General features: G+C 45.8%; 1 long non-coding RNA gene across 1 annotated transcript in view; it reads left to right on the forward strand.

The window, feature by feature from the left end:
* Positions 1-22,106, forward strand: part of LOC140682588 (uncharacterized) — a 49,866-nt gene extending 27,760 nt beyond the window's left edge. Inside the window, exon 2 of the long non-coding RNA XR_012054452.1 lies at positions 16,120-22,106. This is a non-coding gene — a long non-coding RNA (uncharacterized lncRNA). The remainder of the gene's footprint in view (positions 1-16,119) is intronic.
* The last annotated feature ends 378 nt before the right edge of the window (positions 22,107-22,484 follow it).

A 22,484-nucleotide genomic window follows, 5' to 3' on the forward strand; every position in this document is an offset into this window, starting at 1 on the left:
TAACCCTTCTTCTTACAGAGAAATGCCAGAAAAGATTAGCAAATGCCACGCAACAGACTTAAAATTCAAAAGTCTCCCATTTTTGTAAAATCTTTGTAAAGCAGATGGACAGGCTGAATGTTAAGGCTGCCAGCACTACTTTGTTGAACACCACGCAAGCCAGAGCAGCTCTGTTCTTCTGGAGTTCTCTCCAGCCGCTGTGTTAGCGGAGCTGTACTACAAAGTTCCTCTGCAGGTGTGTTTCTTGTGAACTTCGTGTAGGGAAGAAGACCTTAGATGCCCTCTGTTCTCACAGGCTTCACTTGATGTGTTTGGGGCCAGGAAGAATTCACATTTACCTACCTTTGATGCTGTTTCAAGAGATGGAAAAAATGCAGTGTGGTGGTTGAAACTCATCAACTGCTTGGAGCAGAGATCACCCAGTGACAACATCCTCCACCACTTCATAATGTCACAAAACCCACCTCATCTTCTTCAAGTACCATTCCCATAGCTCCTGCAATTTCCTGCTCGTCCATGTGACACCAGGGAAGAGTATCATTGATTTCTTGCCTATTTTAATGGAACTTAACAATTGGAAGAGAGATAGAACAAACATTGCATCATCAACCAGTTCTCACGGATAAGCACCAGCTGATCCTCAAACCACAACTGGGACAGCAGCTGGTAAAGATGAGAGGTACAGACATATCCATGGATTCAACATGATGGAGGAGTTCCTGGTACTAATCAGGGATTTGAATTTTTGGGGTTATTTGCACAAAGCCTATGTTTTTAACAGGTTACTTTCTCTGCAGTTAAGGAAATCAGATTACCACCTGCCTATTTGTCTCCCAGACTGTAAGGATGAATAAGTTGTTAAAATAATATATTCTTTAAACATGATCCACATGCTTATAAATGGCCTAAAAATCCAGGTCTAGTAACAATGATACATGGAGTATGTGCCTTTGTGTTCGTTTAGTTTTAAATGTACATGGGAATTGAACCAAATGTTGTTCCCTTCAGTGTTAAAGAAAAAAGCTCATGACTTATCTGTAAGTGTGTATTCTAGTATGTGTTCACTTCTCTGGGAGTTAGTTTTTTAACAGTACTCCCAGGGTAGTCAGGATGTTGGTAAATATTCATTGGCAAAAACATCCCCTCATGATTGGAATTCACTCCCAGCAGGCATTAAATTGGAACAGAAGAACAAAGGATATGCCAGACTTGATCAGACCACTGGTCTGTCAAGCCTGGTACCCTGCTTCTGGCTGTGGCCCATTCTTTATGCTTCAGACAAAAGAAAAAAAAACAATTTAAAAAACAATGCACCTGTCTGGAAATGCATCCCAAATACCTAACTCGGACTTACTACCTCATCTCAATGCAGTTGGGACTAGAGTAACAGAGAACAAAAAAACTTAATACAGTACTTCAGGGAATGATTGTATTCATTTTATTTTTGCTTCACTTTATTGATAATTTCTTTAGGAGAGACTTACTTTAATATTTATGCAGTTCTGAGTATCCCTGACACTTTTGAAAATGAGCTGTGGCTTCTCAGGGATAATTTTGTGGGTGAGTGTCTCAGAAATCAAATTTCACTCTGGCAGTCTGACACACAAAAACTGCCTTTCATTTATGGCTCAAAAGCCCCTGAAATCACCAACTTGGGTGGCCTCGGCAAGAATTGTTTGATTCCAACAGTTAGGTTTTACTTTTATTATAGCAGTTTATCCTGTATTAAGGCTTTATCAGGTCACCCTGCCCAGGACCCTCTGTGGTAGCCCATGCACAAGCCTATCTCAGTTTTGACATACCCTACTTTCAAAGACTTTACTGACCTGAACAGAATCCGTGGTGAGGGAATGGAATAGGTAAGCCAGCAGGGAAGGTAAAGGGCAAACTTCTACATTCATCAGGAAAAAAATTAACAGGATTCTCCCACACCGGTACAACGACAGATCTGATCTGCTCATTGAGTATGTGGTTTTATTGGCAGTGTCAGGAGAGAAACTGAGGTTTCAGTGACATGGAAGCTGAGTGATGATCTCAGCCCAGGTATAATTGCCTTCTGGAGAAGATCCAAGGCCTATTGATGAAGAGGTGCTCAGTACCCAGCCTTGGGTGCTAAATAGAAGCTCTTAGGAAACCCTAGACCTCCCCAGTGCTGTGTTCCTCGCGGGCAACACACAAATAATACAAATATGCCGTATCTTTGTGCAGGTCAAGTCTCTTCAAGCCTGTGAGTATGCAGAGCATCTCTGTTTCCAGGTGAGTGAGAAGGGCATTTAGACAAAATTCCTGCACACTTTGAATCCCCCTGCCTCAGGCCACTCTTGAGCACTGTAGCTGAGAAATGTTTGATCCCCAGTGCACTGTATCACATGAAGTGCATGTGTCATGAAGTCCTTGCTTTTGTCCCTAATAAACTGTAGCCACCTATGTCGTTGTAAGGCAGTGCTTGTCAAACCAAGGTGCGTGAAAAGCGATGCTCGCAAAGGCAGCACGGGGAACGCCACTGGCAATGGGTGCCTGAGTGCTGAGGAGCCAGCCTGGTGAAAGGGACCGGTGCTTTGACCTTAAAAGCTGTTCTGAGCACATCCAGTCTGCATGGGAAACTCAGTCAAGAATAGACATCTGTGTTTTCGGTCTGTTAACTTGTATTTGACAGCTTGGGCTTTGGCAGCTTGAAAAGATTTTAAAAAATGCAGCCCAGCCAAGGTTAGCCTTGCACTGATGCTGAGAGCAGCCAGGGATTAGAGGTGGAAGGGAGGCCGAGGTGCCAGGCACAGCGGTAGTGGTGGGCCCAAAGCTATGACAACAGCCACGCTGCTCACTTTTCCTCAGCTGGTAGCTGTTTGTTTGAGGATTTGTGCTGCCTGCCCCCTGGGTGAGGGTTTGCAAAGTGCCTGCTTGGGAAACATTTCCATCTGCGTTTCTGCGCACAGCTACGGGAGGGAGGAGCACGGCCGGGCAGTCTGACACTGCTCCGCACACCCCGTCTCCCTCGGCATGCCATGGGCTGGGTGACTTCCTGGCCACATCCAAGCTCTTCCCAGTGCCTTTACAGCTGGTAGAGCTCTCCCCCTGCCTCTTCAGAGTGTTCACCCACTGAAAGTCATTCAAAAAAGGGGCTCACATATCTGACTGCCATGGGGTATAAAACTGGCTGAGAAGGGAAATGTAGAGCCTCCAGTGGGAAGTGAATTTCTGAGTCTGTGTCTGTGGTCTTATTTGCTGGTAAAGTTTTTTGTTTCATTGCCACAAGAAAGGAATCAAGGTTTTTTTTTCCTGATTGAACATGCAACAGGGTAGCAGATTTAGAGAAATGTACTTGTCTACTTTTTGCTGCTAGAAGCTAAATGCTGAGAGAGTTGCATGTAATACACAAGACTTTTATTAACTCCTGCCACTGTTAGGATTATGTCAGGCCAAAACACCCTCCATCACACAGAAGTATCTAATGTCCATGAGCTGATGACAATTGTATGCTAGTGACAAAGACTTTGCAGGCATTCTCCTTCTCCCAGAAGCAAGAACCAAGAAGTTGAGACTGCTGTGTTGTTTGTGCATATCCGGGTGAAGAGGTACTTCCGTGCAATGACATAGGAGCTCAGAGTACTGTTGAATGTCATTCTGAAAAATGTTGATTTTGTGGAGGAGGCAACTGCTGTAACACCCAGCAGTGTTGTCTTCTGCTGGTGCAATGGAGGCAGGAGCCACCTGGAAGGCGAGGCTGTGCTGCTCCAGAAACCCACCCTGTAGGTGGGCAGCAGGACTAGCTGAACCTTCCAGACCTCTGGGAGCCTGTGACCATTCTAGCTCAAGGTCATTTAGCAGTAGCACCTGACAGAGAAGACATTTCTTACAGGCTAACTTATGATTAAATATGTTTTGTGACTGAAAAACCATCCAGTCAGTAAAGAGCAATAGGAAATACTAACCTAGTTGGTAATTTTATTCAGTAATTTGTTAAAAAATGTGACTGCTAAGAGGGCAGGGTTACATTCCCAACATCTGTAATGCTTATAATAAACTACAGAATAGAATGGCGCCATAACAACCTAGTTCTAGTTTCTGGCAAGGAAGGCCAGAAACACTGAACATTTGGAATTATTTTTGATTACTTCTCTAGAACAGCATGCACAGCCCTTATGGAGTGTCCAAGCTGTCATGTGTCTTGTTTGGGGGAGTTGTGAGTGTCTGAGCAGACATATGGTGAGGCGAGGAACCAGCCGGTGCGGGTTGATGCAGACACTGCCAATGCACTTGCTGCTGCTGCTGGGCAATTAGGCACATCAGGAACCCAGTGAGCTTCTTCCCCTCTCTACTTGTTTGTAAGTGAAAAGACAAAGTGTCTGCAGAGCTCGTACACACTTTCCCTGCCATTGTCTCCATCTGAGTCTCCCCTGGCAGTGACCAAAAGTAAGACAAAAATAACAGTGTTTGAGCTGAATGTATCTCTGTGCAGAGAGACCGTGTAATGCCTTCCGCAGCATTCAGGCCTTGCCTTGGGACTGCATATGGCTCATGGGTGAAGCCGCCGTACAAAGGGGGCTGTTGTACTGAACAAGTTCCTTTGGCACAATAAAAGTCTCTGCTGTAAGAATAAAGCTCCTTTGTGCCAGGAGCAGAGCATTTCCAGTGCGTGGCAGTGGAAGGAACACCCTAGAGACTGGGCAGCATCAGGCATCCTTTCCCAGCATGAGGCATCTTCCTCTGATGCTGCAGAGCACACAGCAGCATTGATTGCAAATATGCAGGATGCCAAAAGGCGCTTTCTCCAGCTCCTGCCTCTGCCCCCAGGCCATGGGCCAGCCATGCCAGGGTGGTCATCTCACTGCTCTCTGAGGGAGCTCAGGGCTGCAAAGATGAGGACTTGCTGTTGCAGTGTTGTCTCTGAAAGCGAGGTGGCTGGTATCTGCTGCTCTAGTGCAACCAGAACACCAGGAATTGGTAATCTCTTCTCCTACACCCTGCAAGGCCAGGGTTGTGGGTCACATGCAGGCTGTCGAGCTGCAAAGTCCCAAAAAAGTGTTCATACCCCAGGCAGAGATACCATTTCTTAAATGTTCTCCTGCTGCTGGTCCAAACCCAGTTTGTGAGCTGAGTGCATCCCTGTTGCCACTCAAATCAAAAATACTCTGTACAGGCAGGAGCACTTGTGAGGCTGGTGCTTAAAACCACAGCTGAAAACAAACCATGTCAACAGAATATCAAACTAGACATTGACTACCTCTGAAACCACATGCAAGTCTAACTTCAGCTGAGTCTGCCAAATGTGCAGGGCAAAGTGGCTGGTGTGGTCACATTTCCTGCTGTCCCCAGGCCCGGGCACTGTGGTGCCATGAAGCAGAGCATTCATCCCAGGGAGCAGCCAGGGGATGGACCAGCCTCTGGAGCTTTGGCATGAATGCTCCCAGTGCTCCCAGTGCTCCCCAGCCCCATGGCTGCTCCCTGGCAGGTTGTCCAAGTGCTCAAACACTGAGCTGGGAAGAGCAGCGAGATTCCATCTGCTGGCATCAGTACAGGGCATTTGTGGGTGGGCAGGGTGGTCCCAAACCATTGTGGTATGCTGAGCCGTTGGGTGGCTGAGGGCACCAGGCTCTGTGGGCACCTTGGCATTTTGTTGAATGGCCCAGAGAAGGTTTTTTATCTGACTTTAGTTACAGCCAGAGCTGTGGTAGTTAGGAGGACCTTTCACAGGGGCTTAGGGAATTCAGGCAGAGCCTGCAGGTAGAAAGAAATACTTCTGGGTTTCAGACTTCCTTTTGGTTTGGGAAAGGGATGTTGATGGTGGGAAAGCTGGGCTGAAGAGAGGTCATGACCTGGTATGATTGCTCGTGTTGACACTGCAGGAGACACAGTCTAGTCTCCTCTCCTTGGCTGAGGGAAAGGCTGCCAGCTCCCAGATCCTGTGATGGCAACTGCCAGGGCTTTGTCTGTGTGCAGCTACTGCTGTGCACCACTGGAATGCCTGGGGAATTTCTGCCTTAAAACCCACCCTGTCTACACAGCAATCAAGTGTCAGGATGAGAGGGACCAATTAGAGGGACCAGTGGAGAGTGGGAGAGGCTGCGATGCTATTCACTCTCTGTCACTTCAAAAGGGTTTTATTTTCTGTATGTTTAATATGCAAATATTTAATGGGGTGTATTAGAGCATTACAGCCATAACTTGAGACCTTTCAGTCAAGAGTAAACAGGTGCTGAGTCTCTCTTTTCAAGGCCAGGCACAGCTGCTAGCCTGCCCTCCCCAGTACATGATTATGGGATGCTGCTGGGACTTTTCCACATCCCTCCCCCACGATGCTGCACACGCTCCTGCAGAGACCCTTTTTTTTGTCTTTCTGTAAAAGACTGTCCTCACTCTTCAAAAGGAACAGGAAAAAAGAAATGTGATTTATTAGCTCTGGCATAGAGGGCAAGGTTTTGACCTCAGGTGTGAATCTGAGAAAAATACTATTTTCCTGACAGCCAGCCCTCTTGGAGTGAATTAAAACTGCTATTGTGAGGAAATGGATTAAAGCCGTTTCAGCTTTTATGACAATACAAGCTGGTTACTTTATAGACCATCTAGGATGTAGACTCACCCCAAGGTGTTTTATAATCATTGGTTTAAAGGGAGAGAATTTGCCTGCAGAGATGAATCAATGGGTGTATTTTATGAAACATTAATGACTGCTTTTGTAGATGTAAATTCAGGGGTATGTGCCTGCATCCCTGTGCTGTCCTGCAGCTGCAACTTAAGCTCTTTTGCTGTTAGTGAAGATCATAATCCAGCAGTGCAGTTTTGCTGGAGGAGCTTTACATCATCTTGTAATGTAAACAATATTGTAAGAGAGCCCGACAGCCCCACAGGATTTTCATTGAGCTATGATTGATGTGGAAAAGGATGGAGCTGCAGTGATTCTGCATCAGTCACAGCTCTCGCCTGGCTCTAAAACTGACCCTGTTAGCACAGTCTGACTTGGATCATTTGTCTCAGAAGTACCAAGGGATTTTAAAACAGCTGTGGATTCAACCATTTCAAATGGGAACATATTTTTGGTTTGTGGTAAGAACAACATAAACCGTATGTGTTTCAGAATTCAGGCCTCAGCATTCCTGGCTTGTTTTGTCAGCGTCTTTGCTCTCCTCGCAGCATTCACACGTACCAGTCCATGGAGGCTTTTTTTGTTTGGTTTTGTTTTTCCACTTCAAGTCTTCCTCCCTTCTTTTTTCCTTCCATCGTCAAAGAAAGACAGACAGAAGGAAAATGTGTCACCTTTGCTTTTTGGGGCTAGACAAGGTTTAAGCTGAGACAACACTTAAGCAAAGGGACCATTTGTTTTTCAGCCTTTGATGTATCTCTCATCTGATGTGTTTTCTCCTAAACTCTGTAGAATGTGCAAGTGCCCAGTGGTAAAAGCAAGTACCAGGCACCATGGCAGAGCCCTGAGCACTGCCTGCCCTGTCTCTGTATCCAGATGGGTAACCTATTTCAGTCACGCAAATTATTCTGCTTTTCTACTCCTCAGTCCTTTCGATCACTCCTCCCCTTCTCCTTCAGCAGGTTCCTTCCCCACTGACATCTGTTCCCAGGAATGATGAACTGAGCCTTGGAGCAATTACCACAGTTTTTATTTTCCAAACCAGCTTGCAGCATGTGTATTAAAAACACCAGCATTAAAAGTCAACAGGGTGTAAAAGGTAACAGAGTCTCCCACCTCAAAGCTAATGATGTTTTGCCATGTGAACAAGAGCTGTATATCCTAATTTGCTGGCTCCTTTCTCATTTGTACGATTTTGAGCCCGTTGTTTAATGAAGCCCGTCTGGTTCCCGTGATGGGAAATTATATTATCACAATGCTCATGTTAAAGGCCTTATATTTCACCCCAAGCACCTGTGGCTGCACAGCAAGGAGGAAAGCTCTAATGCGCCAACTTGGATTCAGATTTTGAAGCAGGGAAAGGCTGATTTAGGAAATGCTCCTCTGCCTTCTTTGCAGCCAAGCACAGCAGGGGCTGGGGAGCTGGTGGGCTGTTGGGGTGCCTGCAGTCCAAGGCAGCTCTGTGCTGCAGCCAGCAGCTGGGGATTAATATCACAGAGAGAGTAAGAGCTGAGTTATTTCCGCAATCCGTTCATATAATGGATGTGAATGTCAAGATGTCGCCATCTGAAGTATGAGCACCTTGGAACAAGACAAAAAATTACTGGCAGTGTCAGCTTTCAGGAATGCTTTTCAGAGATGGTGGAAAGCTGCACATGCAGCACCGACTTTCTCCATCATCTTCCTTTCTGAATAAAGGGTGACCTCAGGCCCTCTCCTCTTTCTCCACAGGCAGTCATGCACAGGTCTCTCATAAAGTACGCCCTATGCACAGGTACTACCATGTGAGCAGTTATTTGGCAGGCAGTTTCACCAGCAGGCACCCCGCTCCAAGTGGATTTGTGGCTCTAGTGTGTGTTCAGACTCTGCCAAAGGGCTGTGAACAGACCTGAGCATCTACAAATCCTTCCCGAGGTTTTATTCCCCATTTTGCTGCAGACTGCCTGGAGCTCGTGTCAAACATGTGACGTGGGCTGATTTGGTAGTGTCCCTGAATCTGTAGGTCCAGGACCAAAGCAAAGCTGGAACAAGGTTTACTGCTAACCAGGAGATGGCTGTAATCACACTGGTACTGAACTGAAGCACTCTATGCTCAGGAGCTTCCTGGCTGGAAGTTTGATTACTGTCCACTTTGTCACCATCAGTGCAGTTGGTCAGAATAACCTACTCTGTGAACTCTGATTATACTGGAGAGCCTGTTAAAATGCCTCTTTCTCAATCTGGGAACACAGGCAGGGGAAGCTGCATTGATACACCTCGGTTTTGGGTGCTCAGCAAGCCTCTGCCCAGGGCCCTAGTAGTGCTATATGACATTAGTGGGAAATTTTGCCTTGCATGTCCCATAGGAAAATGCTCCTGACTTTGCTGTGGGTCAGCGTGTGGGACAGTGCTCCTTCCCATTTGTAAGGATCCTGGCCCAGACCCTGTAAGAGCTTTGTAACAGGGCCATGGAAAAGAGAGAGGGAGTTCTTGCAGGAGCTCCTGTATTTGGTGCCTATGCTGAACAGGTACTGATGTCTTAGAAATAAAATGTCTATTGTATCAAAAGAGCTATGAAAATAAAAACTTTCTCTCAAACAGACACTGCTGTCCAAAAGTGCTCCCCAAAAATTGTCAGTAGGGAAACATCAAAGCTGAGACATCACTCCTTCACCATCCCAAGTCAGCTGCAAGGAGATAACTGGTATTGAAAATATTGGATGCAAAATAGGTATCTGACAACTGGATCCATCCCTGTCCATGGTCTGTCAGCATCCTTCAACGGCTGAACAGTATTTCCCATCTCCCACCATGTCACAACTTTTGCATCATGTAAAGAAGTTTCATTTCCAGAAGAACAGAAGTGCCCTGGCATTCAGACCTGGCTGCCTGATTTGAATTTAGATTATTTCATCAAGGTAATAACAAGATCTGGGATCAAAATCTGCTGGAGTAATTTAGAAAGCCATATGAGGTCACTGTTGCTTCTTACAAATAGAGCTTGGACATAATTTACCTGGCAGTAACTTGACCTGGAAGAGAGAGGTTTATCTTCTTGGCATGCTGAGTCTGAGTAGCTTGACAATCTCTACATAAATTTGAGATCTTTCATTCTCCAGCTGGTTGTTATTACTTATAATCTCTTAATGTAAAAAGTATTCCTTCCAGGGGCCCCTTTCTTTGCCTTTTTTTTTTGTTTTGTTTTTTTGGTTTTTTTTTTTTTTTTTTTAAGAAATATTGCATGTAGGTTGGCCTTAGGACCTCAGGCCCATGTCCTTGCAATCATAATTTGGTCACTACACCTAAAACCTTTGTTATGCTTTATGTTTTAGGTGCCTCTTCACTTCTAAATGTTTCACTGTATTGTAACACACAATTTTCAGGAAAGATTAAGAGACTTATATTGAAAACTTTGCATTGTGGACGCACTCCATGGCTTTGCTTAGAATCCCTTTTGTGAGGAGATTACAAGCAGGAGAGCAGAATTGCAGGATTACAGTACAAATGGGGAAAAACTGTTGCAGAGATTCCTGAGAGAAGCCTGGTCCTGACCTGCCTTAGGGTAGTTATGGTGCATTTTTTACACATCACACTCCACTCCTCTTTGGGCGTTGGAGACTGGCAGTGGGTTGCTGTCTTCCCTCACTGTGGCCTTCTCCATGTCTTGGGGCACACTCCCTGTCTCTTGTCCCCTTCCTTGGTGGCTGCAGGTTCTAAGCAGCTCCTCCTCAGTGACTCAGCTGCCTGCCAGCTGCTTCCTTCTGATGTCTGCAGTGCTGCCCCTTCCCCTCACCTACTGCTGACACATCGGGGGATTTCTGCTGCCCTTCAAGCCTCTGGCTGCTAGAGCATGAAGCACCTCCTCAGCATTTCCATGTTCTAGAAAGGGTGGTTTCACTTCCTTTTGGGGTTTTTGACTTTTCTTAACTGCAGGAGAGCAGCCCACTCTGGGTTCTGCTTGCTGCTCCCTTAACCAGAAAGAGCCAGTGCAAAAGAACTGCCTTGTCCTCATGAGCAAACACCATAGGGAGCCCTGTGCCACCTTCACCATTGTACAGGGAAGGAGGGAGAGACCAGATCAGCTGGAAGTCAGTTTTGCCTCTGCTGTCTGCCCAGGGCTGGCAAGACTCACTGTGAACTGATTTATGTGTCCCGTCTTGGTCACCAATGGTCCCACAAGCACGTGATGGCTGCCCCTGTCTGAGCACCAGAGCTTCCCTCTGGGAATCATGGCCAGGGCATGTGCAGGGTGAGTCCCAAAGGACTGGGATGCTGGGAAGCCTGCTGGGGTCAGCCTGCCATGGTGCTGTGTAAGACCCAGCCCGAGAACTGGAAGGCAGCAGATTCCTGGTGTCCGGCCTTCACTGTCAGAATAGAGCCAGTGCCCTGATGTGTCTGGCACCAGCCCTGGGTTAGAGCATGCTGACCAAAATGCAGCCACCCTAGAGGCAAAGAAGCAAGAAATGGTGCTGCAGAACATATTTGCATCAATAAAATATACTGTAATACAAACATTATAGTTGTTGCCTGTGCCTCTGCTGTTTCTGACAACAATATTTTATCTTTTCTTCTCTGATTATCTGGACCCTGATCATTACCAGTATCACTGAACTCATTTTAGCAATGTGACGAACAACAGCAGCCTCAGAGATGCCAGTTTTAACATGACTAAACCCTCACCCACACTTTCAAACTGGGACAGCTGAGAAAGAACTTTTATGTAAGATGATGCAGAGCACTACAGCCATCCCCATCAGGTGTTGGCTTTTTTTTTTTTCTTTTTCTTCATCTTTGCCTCAAGATGTTGCAGTTTTATCTTGTGTTTGCTTTTTTTCCCAGCTCATGACTCCACTTGTGACTGGAGGGCACAGCGCTGGAGCTCTGCTGATGTCTGTAACATTAGCGCGGGGCTGTCGGGGAGCAGGCGGCATGTGACCAGGAGAGGCTAAACTGGGACACTGGGATTCAGATACCGCCTTCTCTATTTCTGGCTCCACTTCCAGGCCCAGCTTCTGCCATTCCCTCTCTCGGAGGTGGCACTGCAGGGCCACCACAGCTACCAGGGCCAGCAGCCAGGGCACAGAAGAAGCACCTCCATGAGGAGCAGCATCGGCCATGAAAGAGGAACCAGCCAAGGGACTGGGCTGGAAATGCTCCAAGGAGCCCCAGTCCCACTGCAGAGGCTGAGGCATTTCCTGCTTTCCAGCAAAAGGAACTGCTCAGCCCTGCTCAAGGGAGCTGCTCTGGCCCCTCTGGCTCTTCTCCCATTGCTTTTGGTTTTGCTGTGAGTTTCTCAGCAGCTCTCCTCACAGCCTGTCGTCCCCAGCTCTTCCTCCCACAGCTCAGTCAAGGGACTGTGATGGGTGGAAGGTGGAGGGATGCTCCAGGGGAATTTATCCAGCAACCTTTGAACTATGCAGGAGTGTACAACTTCAGCGAAGTTTTAATCTGTCCCTGAAAGTAGCAGGTTATTTTTTATTGGAAAAGAGATTTAACTGAAAATTCAGGACTATGTCTCCTGTTGGGTTTTTACCTATGATGAGTTAAAACATGTTACATGGAATTTTACTTTTAAGTCATGGGGCAGTGTCACACAAAAGGGGCAAAATTTCATTCTCGTAAGTGCTGCCCACAGACATTTGAGAGCAGTGCTCTTCCTACACATCCTGCCAGAGTCCTGAGTCTAAAATGCATAAATTTACAAGAGATAGAAAGCAGAAATGAAACTTGCTCACCAATCCCCACTGCACAAACTGCTAAAAGAAAAGGTTGTTCTATACAAAACACCTATTTAAGTCTCATCTGCCATTTCAAATATTACCAAAACACCTATTTAAGGCTGTTCCGATAATGCAGATGTTATGGTTGATGACAAAAAGGGGTGGAATTGCAGCCACTCTCCTTTAGTGTTCAGTAAGTGGCTCTGGAAGGAGGCTGCTCCATGCCTACAGGTACCTTGTAAAAGCTTTAACAGGGCAACAAAGAGTGAGAGCCTGTGGCACAGTGCTGGCTGCAGGCAGCCTTTTCCTACCCAGCCAGTGAACCCATTAGAACAGGCAGAATATTAAGGCACAACATCTGCCAGGATTTCACAGCTCCTTCAGCCCAAACCTTCAGCCTAAAGCTCTTGATCAAAGGCCTCCCCAGCCCTGTCCCTCTTCCCAGTCCCTCTCCCTGCTGGCCTCAGTCTGCTCCTGGCACCAGCATAGTTCCTTTTTTTCCTCAGTTTTCCTTCATGGTCTCTTTATTCTTTTCTATCCCCTATAAATCTCTCTTGCTGTCTGTGGCCTACCACAGAGAAAGAGATGTCTTTCCCACAGTCCTTTTCCTCATGTCCTGCCCGAATTTTTGTGCCCCCAGGGAAATGGCACTTTCTGCATCTGAGCTGCTTTCCTCCCTGCCCATTATCTGTGCCCGGCTTCTGCTGGGTCTTCCCTTTTGTGTCTCCTGGTGACCTCCCACAACTGAGTCCAGTTCCACCACTGCCTCCCTGTACTTGCATTTGCTTCAGAGAAACTCCTGCTGCCTGGAAGCAGCACTAGACTCAAGAGGACCCAAAGCAAAGTGGAGATGTAGATATTCCTCCTCTATGAGCAGATGAAAAGAAGCTGCTTAGCCTGACCTGTGAAGAACCCCTCTATTGCCCTCCCCATGGACAATTGTCCTAGCAGAAAAGGCTTTCCCTCCTGAGAGCCTCTCTCCCCCTCTCTCCAGCTATGCTCTTTGCCTCTGGCTTCTCATATTCCTCACCAGCCACCAACCATCCCTTCCCCTCTTGGTGATGCTGTGCTCTGACTGCCCTCTGCACCTGCCCAGCACCACCCCATACCTGACACACACACTTTGAATCCTGCTGGTGCTCTTTGACTCAGACCTGACACCCACCAAGGTGGCAGGATACAGCCAAGGGAAAGGAGCTTATCCTCAATCCCCACCTGTTCTTCCTCGTGCCAGGTTTTCTTTTCCTTTCCCTACACTCTCCCTCACTCCATCACAGATTTTGCATGTTAACATGTCCTGGTTTGATTTTTCAAATCACCCTGAGAGGCAGTAGTTCAGCTCTCTTCTTGGTCCTAATTGATTTTATTTTCTCAGGAATTTTTGTCACCTTTTTAGGGACCTTTCCTGCTCCCTCCAGCTCAGGCTTTTCCATCTGCCTGTGCACCTGCCACTCAAAGGACTCCTCCCATTTTCCCCCCTCCCTCTTGCATCTTATGCTCAAAGGCATATTAGATTAGAAGAATGGGGGAAGCTTGTGACTTTTAAGTTCCAACAATGCTCTGGTCTTGGCAGATTTCAGTGGTTGTCACAGATGAATCTATTGCCTGGGAAACTGGAGCACCCCACCTGCGTCCTGCCCTGCCCTGCCCTCAGCAGTGACACACACTTGGACTCGTCTGGCTTTGATGTAATTATTCTTCCAATATGTCTCTCTGGGCTTATTATTTATCCTGTGTAGCATTGCCTCTTACCTTTTTATTTCTGACACTGACCACATGCTATCCTCCTTACCCCCACATTAGCAGATCATTTCAGTTCATTTCTTAGCAAAAATTATGTGTCTTCATAGGTTTCCCTTATAGTGCTTCTGTCTCCTGTAAAAGAAAACAAAACAAAACCAAAACAGAGGTGACATGAAATTGAATAACTTTTTGTGTTTTCCTCTGCATATTTTTAATCTCATTTGGAAGAGCACTTAGCACAAGATCCTCTGCGACTTAAAAAATGTCGCAGAGGATCTTGTTATGACTAATACAATTCTGTCATGCAATTAGCACCAGACTTATTTAATAATGTAGTCTTCAGAGAAAAATTGCCATATCAATAACATTTATCAACCCCCCCATAACACTAACCAGCAAGATATCAATCCATCTTTTCCCTTCAGCCACTTGATACTATATAACCTCCATTAAATGCAGCACACCTGCTTATGTGAGCCCTTTTCTGCTTCAGAAATAATGGTTTGCCACACCATTCATGAAAAACAACCCAGCCCAGGGGCTCTTTCCTAGCAATATTTGGTGTTCAATGTTTCAGAGGAATGTCTAAGCTTCACTTACATGAAATAAGGTAGTTTTTTTTCTTGCCTCTACCCAGCAATGAGGTTATGTACTTAGGGAGAAAGCTTGCAACCCATGTAGTGTTACAGTCCCTGGCATAAATACAGGTACAAATCTCACTGTTACAGTACAAGGACTTAATGTTTTTGGTTTGACTGTTGCAAAAAGCCACCAAAGCTTAATCTGAGTAGAAAGCTTTCCCTTGCCCCTGCAGTTTCTGGTGCTGTCTTTCATCTCACTCCTTTTGCCTGCCCAGATGTGGGCTGGGGGTGAGCTGGGTGCACTGGGCCGTGCCTGCAGCATGGAGAAACCATTTCTAATTCATCTTTCAGCAGCGTGGTGTGAGGAGCCAGCTGAAGCTGTATCAGGAATCAAAGCAGTTTTTTATGCCATGGCTCTGGAGGAGAAACACATGCTGCAGCAAGTACAGGGTCTAAAATAACAGACACTGAGGGGAAATAAAAAACCTGTCAGAGGGTGGATTGTTAAGCCCTCACAGTCAAATCCTGAGAGGTCTTTAGCCCTTGCAAGCAACTCCTGTTGGCTTCAAGAGGCCTCCAGGTGCTCATCTCCCTTCAGGATCTGTACACAGGGCTTTTACTTAATGAAAAGTAAGTAAAAGATTACTGACTGGTAGGAGAGTGAAAGGGTTTTAAGCACAATAGAACATTTTTCCTGGATTTATGGAGCAGGCAACACAGACTGAGGTTGTAAGAACAGTTCCTGTTCCCCTGGAAATTGGGGACACAACTCCTGGTTCTGGGAATGTGAGCTGCAGTGAAACAGCGTGTAAAATGGGGAACAAAAAGAGCTGCTGTCAGAAGCGCTGGTAGGTAGCAGATGCCTGTGTGGCTCTCTGGAGAGAGGAAAACTTCTTAATTCTGATGGCTTTGAGCTCCTGACTCTTCAACAGGTTGCATATTCCAAACCCCAAAACTTGCATTGAAGCAAAAGATACTTCCTTGTTTCCATGTGGAATGGAGGGGGTCCCATATGACTCTTCCCAGGGAGGCAAAGTGATTGCTAATAAAACACTATTTCAGTGCTCATGCATCCCACAAAGGGCAAGTATTATTACTATTACTATTACTATTACTATTACTATTACTATTACTATTGTAATTATTAGACATTGAACAGAAGTGCTGTAACTCAGAGTATTATTTTCAGTAGTTCCAACACTGTCTGTATTATTTCCATGTCCCAACATAGAGAGCAGGACACCTGCTCTCCATGGTCATTTCAAGACAGCTCCTGTTCTGTTGTTATTGGCTCCATACCAAGAGCCAGCAAAGCAAAAAAAATTTCACTTTAGCCCAAACTTACTGTTCTTCTGTCAGCTTCCCCATAATGTATTACTTCACCATGTCCTTTGACCTACTGCAGTTCTTTATAGAGAAATATAATTAATTTTGAGACACAGCTTAGCTCTGGGGTTCAAAACTGTTTAGTGTGTTTACTCAAAACATTAATTTTTTTTCCTTCTTTTTTAATTTTCAGGCAGAAAAGGTTATGAGAGTTAAACAAAGCACCACTCCTTCCAAGAGCTCCAAATGCCAGCAAGGCTGGAAGAAGCTGATGGAGGGAGGAGGATGGAAGGGGCAGAGGAGGGGGAAGTTCTCAGCCAGAACCCAGGAGCCAGAGTTGTTCCTCAGGAGCTCAGGTACAGGAAGGAATGAGACACAACTCTGCTGCACAAATAACCAGTGGTGAATGTGAACGTGGATCTCTGCAGATCACTCTGAGCTTTGAGGGAAGGATTGTAGACATGCTGAAGCTGCTGCTGCCCACAGCTACATCATCACCTGCTCTTCCCAGACAGGCTCCCCTGTGGGGACAGCTCAGCCTGTCCATCAACACCCCAAGGGTCCAGGCAAAGGCAGCACCTTTTCCTCGCAGAAACCAGGACACAGACGGGGTGTTAAAGTGACCTGCCATCTTCCTTATTCATACATTCATTCATGAGGATTTGTCATATGAATGATGACAAATCTTGTCACCGGCGGAAGGTCTTACTTGTCATACCAATTGCACCTGCTTCATTTGGGGATTATTGTCCAAAGACTCAGGTGTTTCTAGAAGCCATGAAGGGCCCAGTTAAGCCCCTTTTCTCATCTTTTCTTTCTGCAGCAGAATTGCTTATGTTGTGGAACACACTCACAGTCCATCTGAGAGCAGGTGCTGCAAATCCAACATGTAGGTGCTGTTAATCCTACAGGAATTATTTTAGGAAATGGAGAGGGAAGGGAAGTGCATATAGGTATAGGAAACAAAACAAAAAAATCTTCATAAAAATGTTTCTGAGGCATCCAGAGCCACCCAGCACCATAAGCAATCAGTAACTGGAAAGAGATCTATTTAGTAATAATGAGAGTTGCACTCAGCATCATATGTTCAAAGGGATGTGAGGTTTCTAGTCCTTACAAATTCAACAATAGTCCCATATCTGATGCTCCACAGAAAGCCTTGATAACCCTTTGCAAGACCAGTCAGCACCTTTGTAGTCAACGTTGCCACAGTAATAGTTCTGAAGATCTGTGCTTGCTCTTGCCTTGCTGGAAGACCATCTCAGGTCCTTTGAACTAACAGCACACCCTGGGTTTACAGCACCTGACACATCTGCTGCCAAGCTTCTTTGCCTCTTCCTTACTGCTTTTCCAGAGCAAAGTCTCTTATAACTTCATTTTTTATGGCTTTCAATAGAAAAGAAAACCAAAAAATCCTGGTTCCATAATAAACTCAATGTCTAATTTTGCAGGAATGTTACACAAATAACCCTGCTGGGATTGAAGCAGTAACCTTTTGCTGGATACTCATGTTTGTACATCCTCTCAGTTTAATTCATTTTCCTCAATGAGAATGAAAACACTTCCTGAAAACACACTTGCATAGAAACTAGTGGGAAAGAGTCTATATTAAACATCAAGAAAGATGTTAAATTAGTCAGAAAACGGACTGTGGGCTGCCTTTTTTTTATTTAAGTCAATATTTCATTGTTATATTGTGAGGATTAAATAATCTTCAAACAAGGTTTGTCACAAGTCTGGCACAGGGTAGGCAAAGGCAGTGGTCCAAAGCTATTATGAAAGCCATAGCTGGCATTTAACATTATGTATCACCTGTGAAAACAAGAAACCTCACAGCACACTCTGATCTAATCATGATACATTTGACATTGGAATGCCAGAAAGCTCTTTGCCAGTTGCTCAGTGGCACGATGGAGTACCCGAATGGCAGAGTGACCCCTGCCCAGGCCTGGCCTGGGACTCAGCCTTGAGGCTGGGGGGTGAACCAGGCTGTGCTCACCTGGCTGTGCCAGGATCTGCTAAGCTCTATGAGATTGCACACCAGGCCAAACTTAGCCTTTGTTGTTTTGAGCATTTTGGGCACATTGCAAAGTGACCTGCTCCATGCTGGGTGCTCCAACAGATCCCACTGTGCCTTGGCAGTGCTCACCCCTCCCATACTGCCCCAGTAGCCTGAATGGAAAACCTAGTGCAGAACTGAGCTTCCAGGCCACATCACAGCCAGTTCTTAGCAGGGGCAGAATAAAGCAGTTATAGAGAAAGTGGCTGTAGCCAGGGACATGGGAGCAGCTCGCAATGCAGTGAGCAATCTCTACACTTTTAAATCTGAATATCCATATCATTATGACATCTAATAAAGACGGGAAACCAATAGTAATTTATCGAAATGTTAAAACCTTTTGAGTTAACTAATTCTCCAGCCTGTCAAGCATAAGTCCATGTAGCCAAGATTCACTACTCTTTTAGTGCCCAAACTAAGATAAATTATCATCTTGTCCAAAAGCCATCTTGTACCATTTCCTACAGGAAGACAAGGTTTGAATTGAAATTGATTCTGAAAACCCCTGAGGTATGGTCAGAAATCAAATAGATGCCAGTAAAAAACACTTAAGAGGGAAATGTCAAATGCAAAAGTTACCAACAAACAAGCCCAACCTGTGGCCCTCATCAAGAGTGACCTGCCAGGCAGTGCAGAATGTACAGAAAGGGACCCACAGTCTTCAGAGATCCAGCAACTGATTGAATGTTTGGTATTGTCTGCCCACAACAAAAGAGAAGGCAAATGCCATCCTGGGACACACACCTGTGAGTGTGTTTCATGTAAAACACAGAAGAATTTATTGTGGTCTAATTGGCACCGGTGCATTCTCTGCATAGTCTGGTGTCCAGTTCACAGCATCATGTGTTAAGGAAAATGGATGGTCAAGGTTCAAAGATTTGCATATGAAAGCCCAAAAGTTTGGGAGATGCAATCCTAGCCAAAAGGCTGATGAATTGTGTGGGCATTTTCTGTGTGGAAATGGGAAGATGAGGAAAACTTAAAACTAGCAGAAGCCTGACCTCTTTCTACCCATTGTAAACTGGTGATGTGAAATGTGATGTCTTCCACTCTCTGCTTTTGTTTGGTAAGGTTTGGTACAGCAGGACTGTGCAAATTAAGACCACCTGTTAGAGCATTGTCAGATCTTTTATCTATCTGAGCCAGAGCTTCCTCAGACCAGAATCCTGCAAGACTCCTGTCAGGATCCAGTTGTTTGGCCAGCATTCATCACAACCAACTGCTTTTGAACATACCCAGTTGTCTGGGATATTGCATGGTTTAGCCCTGAAGTGCTGCAATGAAGCTGAGATGAGCTGTGGGACACAGCCCCAGTCTGAGGAGTGACTGCTGGCCCTTGGAGACATGGCCTGGACACCCAGTGTTGGAGGCATTTCCAACATGGGCATCTTCAGTGTGCACCTGCCAGGGCTGCCAGGTATGACACAGGACCTACACAAAACCTGCATCTTCCTGGACCAGCAGCTGGACTCAGGTGACACTTCCTAGGAGAAAATGGCCAAAATCCATTTTGTGGCCAAACACCTGAACTGTGTGTGCTGTGAAGCAGAGGAAGAAGAGTTGGAGCAGCAGAGTGCTTATTAAAGCACATATAACAGGAGTACCCAGTGCATGGATAAAGAATTACATCGTTCTGCAGTGACAGCGCTGTGCAGGGTCTGGGGTTTCTGTCTGTCCTCCAGCAGAGACTCCCAACTGAAGCCTGGGGCATCCAGAAGCCCACCTTGCTGAAGGACCAAGAGCAATGTAGTGCTCAGCAGGGCTGGCAGCAGGACACACAAAGGAAGGCCGAGGAAGGCAGCAGAACAAGGGGAATGGCTGGAATAGGGTCTATTTCCCCCCACAGGGTACTGCAGCCACTTGTCCCTGCAGGCACTGCCCCCCATCCCCTGGTGGAGCTTTCATCACCAAACCCACAGCTCACCCAGGGTGTGGAGCTGGCACGGACCCCACTGACCCCAGATCCTGTTTCTGGGCTGCGCTGACCAAGAGGGCAATCATGCACACTTCCTTCCACATTTATGCAAAAAGCATCCACCCCACACGTATTTCCACTGTATTTGAGACCTTGTGAAATCTTGGCAGAAGTGGATGGATTTTGCCCAGAATACACAATTTAGTGCTAATTATCTCTTCCTGCTGGGCTTTAGAGCACAGAGCTTTCAGTTCAAGAACAACAGCTACAAGAGCTAATGGATTGCTCTGTTACCAGGAAGCAAACCCTTTGCAGAGCATGGAGGATCCTGCCCTGCTGCAGGTCCCGGGGAAACTCTGCAACAATAGGAGGATGGAATTCATTAACTCTTCAGGGAAGGAGAGCACATCACCAGCATCGTAATTGCCTTCCGCTGCTACTGCTGGGGAGAACATCCCAGCACAAAAGAGCATCTCACGCCTCCCAAGGCATAGCAAATTATGTTGTAAATGTAGAAAAAGAAAATCCCTCTTGTTGGGTCAGTGAGAAGCTGCAGAAGAGAAAAGGATGAACTGTGGCTGTGATTCATTCCCTTCCATGTCACATACAGTAGAAGCCCATATTTTCTGCGAGTGTACAGGATATGGATTAAATTGTTGCTTTCCAAGCCCCACTTCCCATGTGCACTTATGTCACATCTAGGATGGCCTGTGGGCCTCTCTGATTGGGCTCCACTGACAAACCTCTTTTGGTGATACTCCCTGAGACAAGGAAGAAACTTGCTCCACTCTGCTGGCAATTAAGCAGCAGGTAATGAATTAATAGCATATAGGAGTCACACTGGGAGCCAATAATAATTTAGTTCTCCTGCACTGGCAGTTAACCAGCCAGCAGTAACCATCCCAGAGCTGCTCTCCACACAGCTGATTTCAGAGCTTTACAGACCTACATATGGTGATCATTTTGGTGATTCCAATGCTGACATGTAGCCTGAAGGAGAGTCCAAAGTACCTCCTAGCATAGCGAGCATTTTGGCTTGGGGTGACCACATCTTAGCTTTTATTTCAAATGCAGTCTTTTTGGTGTGGATACTCACCTTCTCAAATATCCTTACAAGTGTAAGAAATAAAATACTGAAATATAGAGCAGATGCTTCAGTACCTTGGACTAGATCCACTATTGACACAGAACCAACATTACGCCCTTCTCAAAGACACTTTCTCACTTGCTCATATGGTGCACAGATGTAGGCTGCTGGCAGTGATCTCTAAAGCAATGTGGGCAACTTCCAGATTTTCAGGTACCCTTTGTCTCCATTTCTTGTGCAAGATTCTGGACAGTTTATTCTCATTTGGGTCTTTGTAGTTATAAGGCTAAAATATCCTTATTATTGCTGCATTTTTGTTTCCTCTAGGAAACAGGCTGAGGGAACACTGCTTGATGAATGGAACAGCACCCAGGAGGTGAGGAGTGGTGGTATTGCCACAGATTACCAAGATAATCCTGTGACCTGCCTGCCCAGCACACAGAGGTTTTAGTGGCAGCTCTTCAGAGAGCATGCCACTACCAGTGGAATAGTTTTTCACAGCTTGGAATCATGATCACCACCACCAAAAAGTAAAAGGCTATGAGACTAAAAGGAGTGAGAAAATTCTTCCTGAGTGAGCTGAGGAAACAGTTGTACCAAGCCTGACACCCCTTTGCTGGGACAGTTGTAAGAAGCATCCTCCATCATGTCCAGACAGAGTTTCCTGTCTCGAGAACAAATTGTCCAGCACTAGTTCTCTGGGAAACACAAGGGAAAAAAAGTGAAACACCAAATTGATTCCAAGGATGATTTTCTTCCATGAAATGAAGATAAATAATTCTGCTGCTTTATGACTGGTGGTTTTACTGTGAGGTATTGCACAACAGGAATAAATAATGTTCAAGTATGACTGTATCCACTTTTATCTGCCTTTGTTTTCCTTAGCTCATTTTGTCTCAGAGAAGGTTGGTTATCAAGAACAAAAGACTTTTAGGTCTGCAGACTACGTGCACATGAACCATTCTCACCTGCCTGCTGTAACAAGCATGTGGAATACATATTGAACTCATTCTTCATAGTGTTTTGTCTCATAACATTTGGAATTTAAGTAAGCTTTGTACCTTAATAAATAAATATTGAGCTAATTGCATTAATAAACACAAAACAAAAGGCAGAAAATACCCATCCTATCCTGCATGTGGACAGCCTCAGGTCCCAGCATGAGCTGGAGGATGACCATGGGCAGGGACCATGGGGTTAATCAGAGCAGCTGGACACTCTGTGCACCAGGCAGGCCCCAGGAACCCCAGCCTGGGCTGCAGAGGCCCATGTCTCCCATCTCTCTGCCTGGTTGACCTGCCCCTTCTTCCATGTTTTTAGCAGGGTTTGCCATGCACGTTTTCTATCCAGGTGCTCTCTGCCTTAGTGCCATCCCAAGAGACAGGAGAGACTTGACCTCCACAAACCTGCTGCCTGCCTAATCTAGTAGAAAAAAGAACCATGGCAACCCCACCTTTGAAAGAAAAGCATTATTTTCCTCTTCTCACATAATACACA

Source organism: Taeniopygia guttata, chromosome 2 (genome assembly GCF_048771995.1).
Source record: "Taeniopygia guttata chromosome 2, bTaeGut7.mat, whole genome shotgun sequence".
NCBI classification, from domain to species: Eukaryota; Metazoa; Chordata; class Aves; order Passeriformes; family Estrildidae; genus Taeniopygia; species Taeniopygia guttata.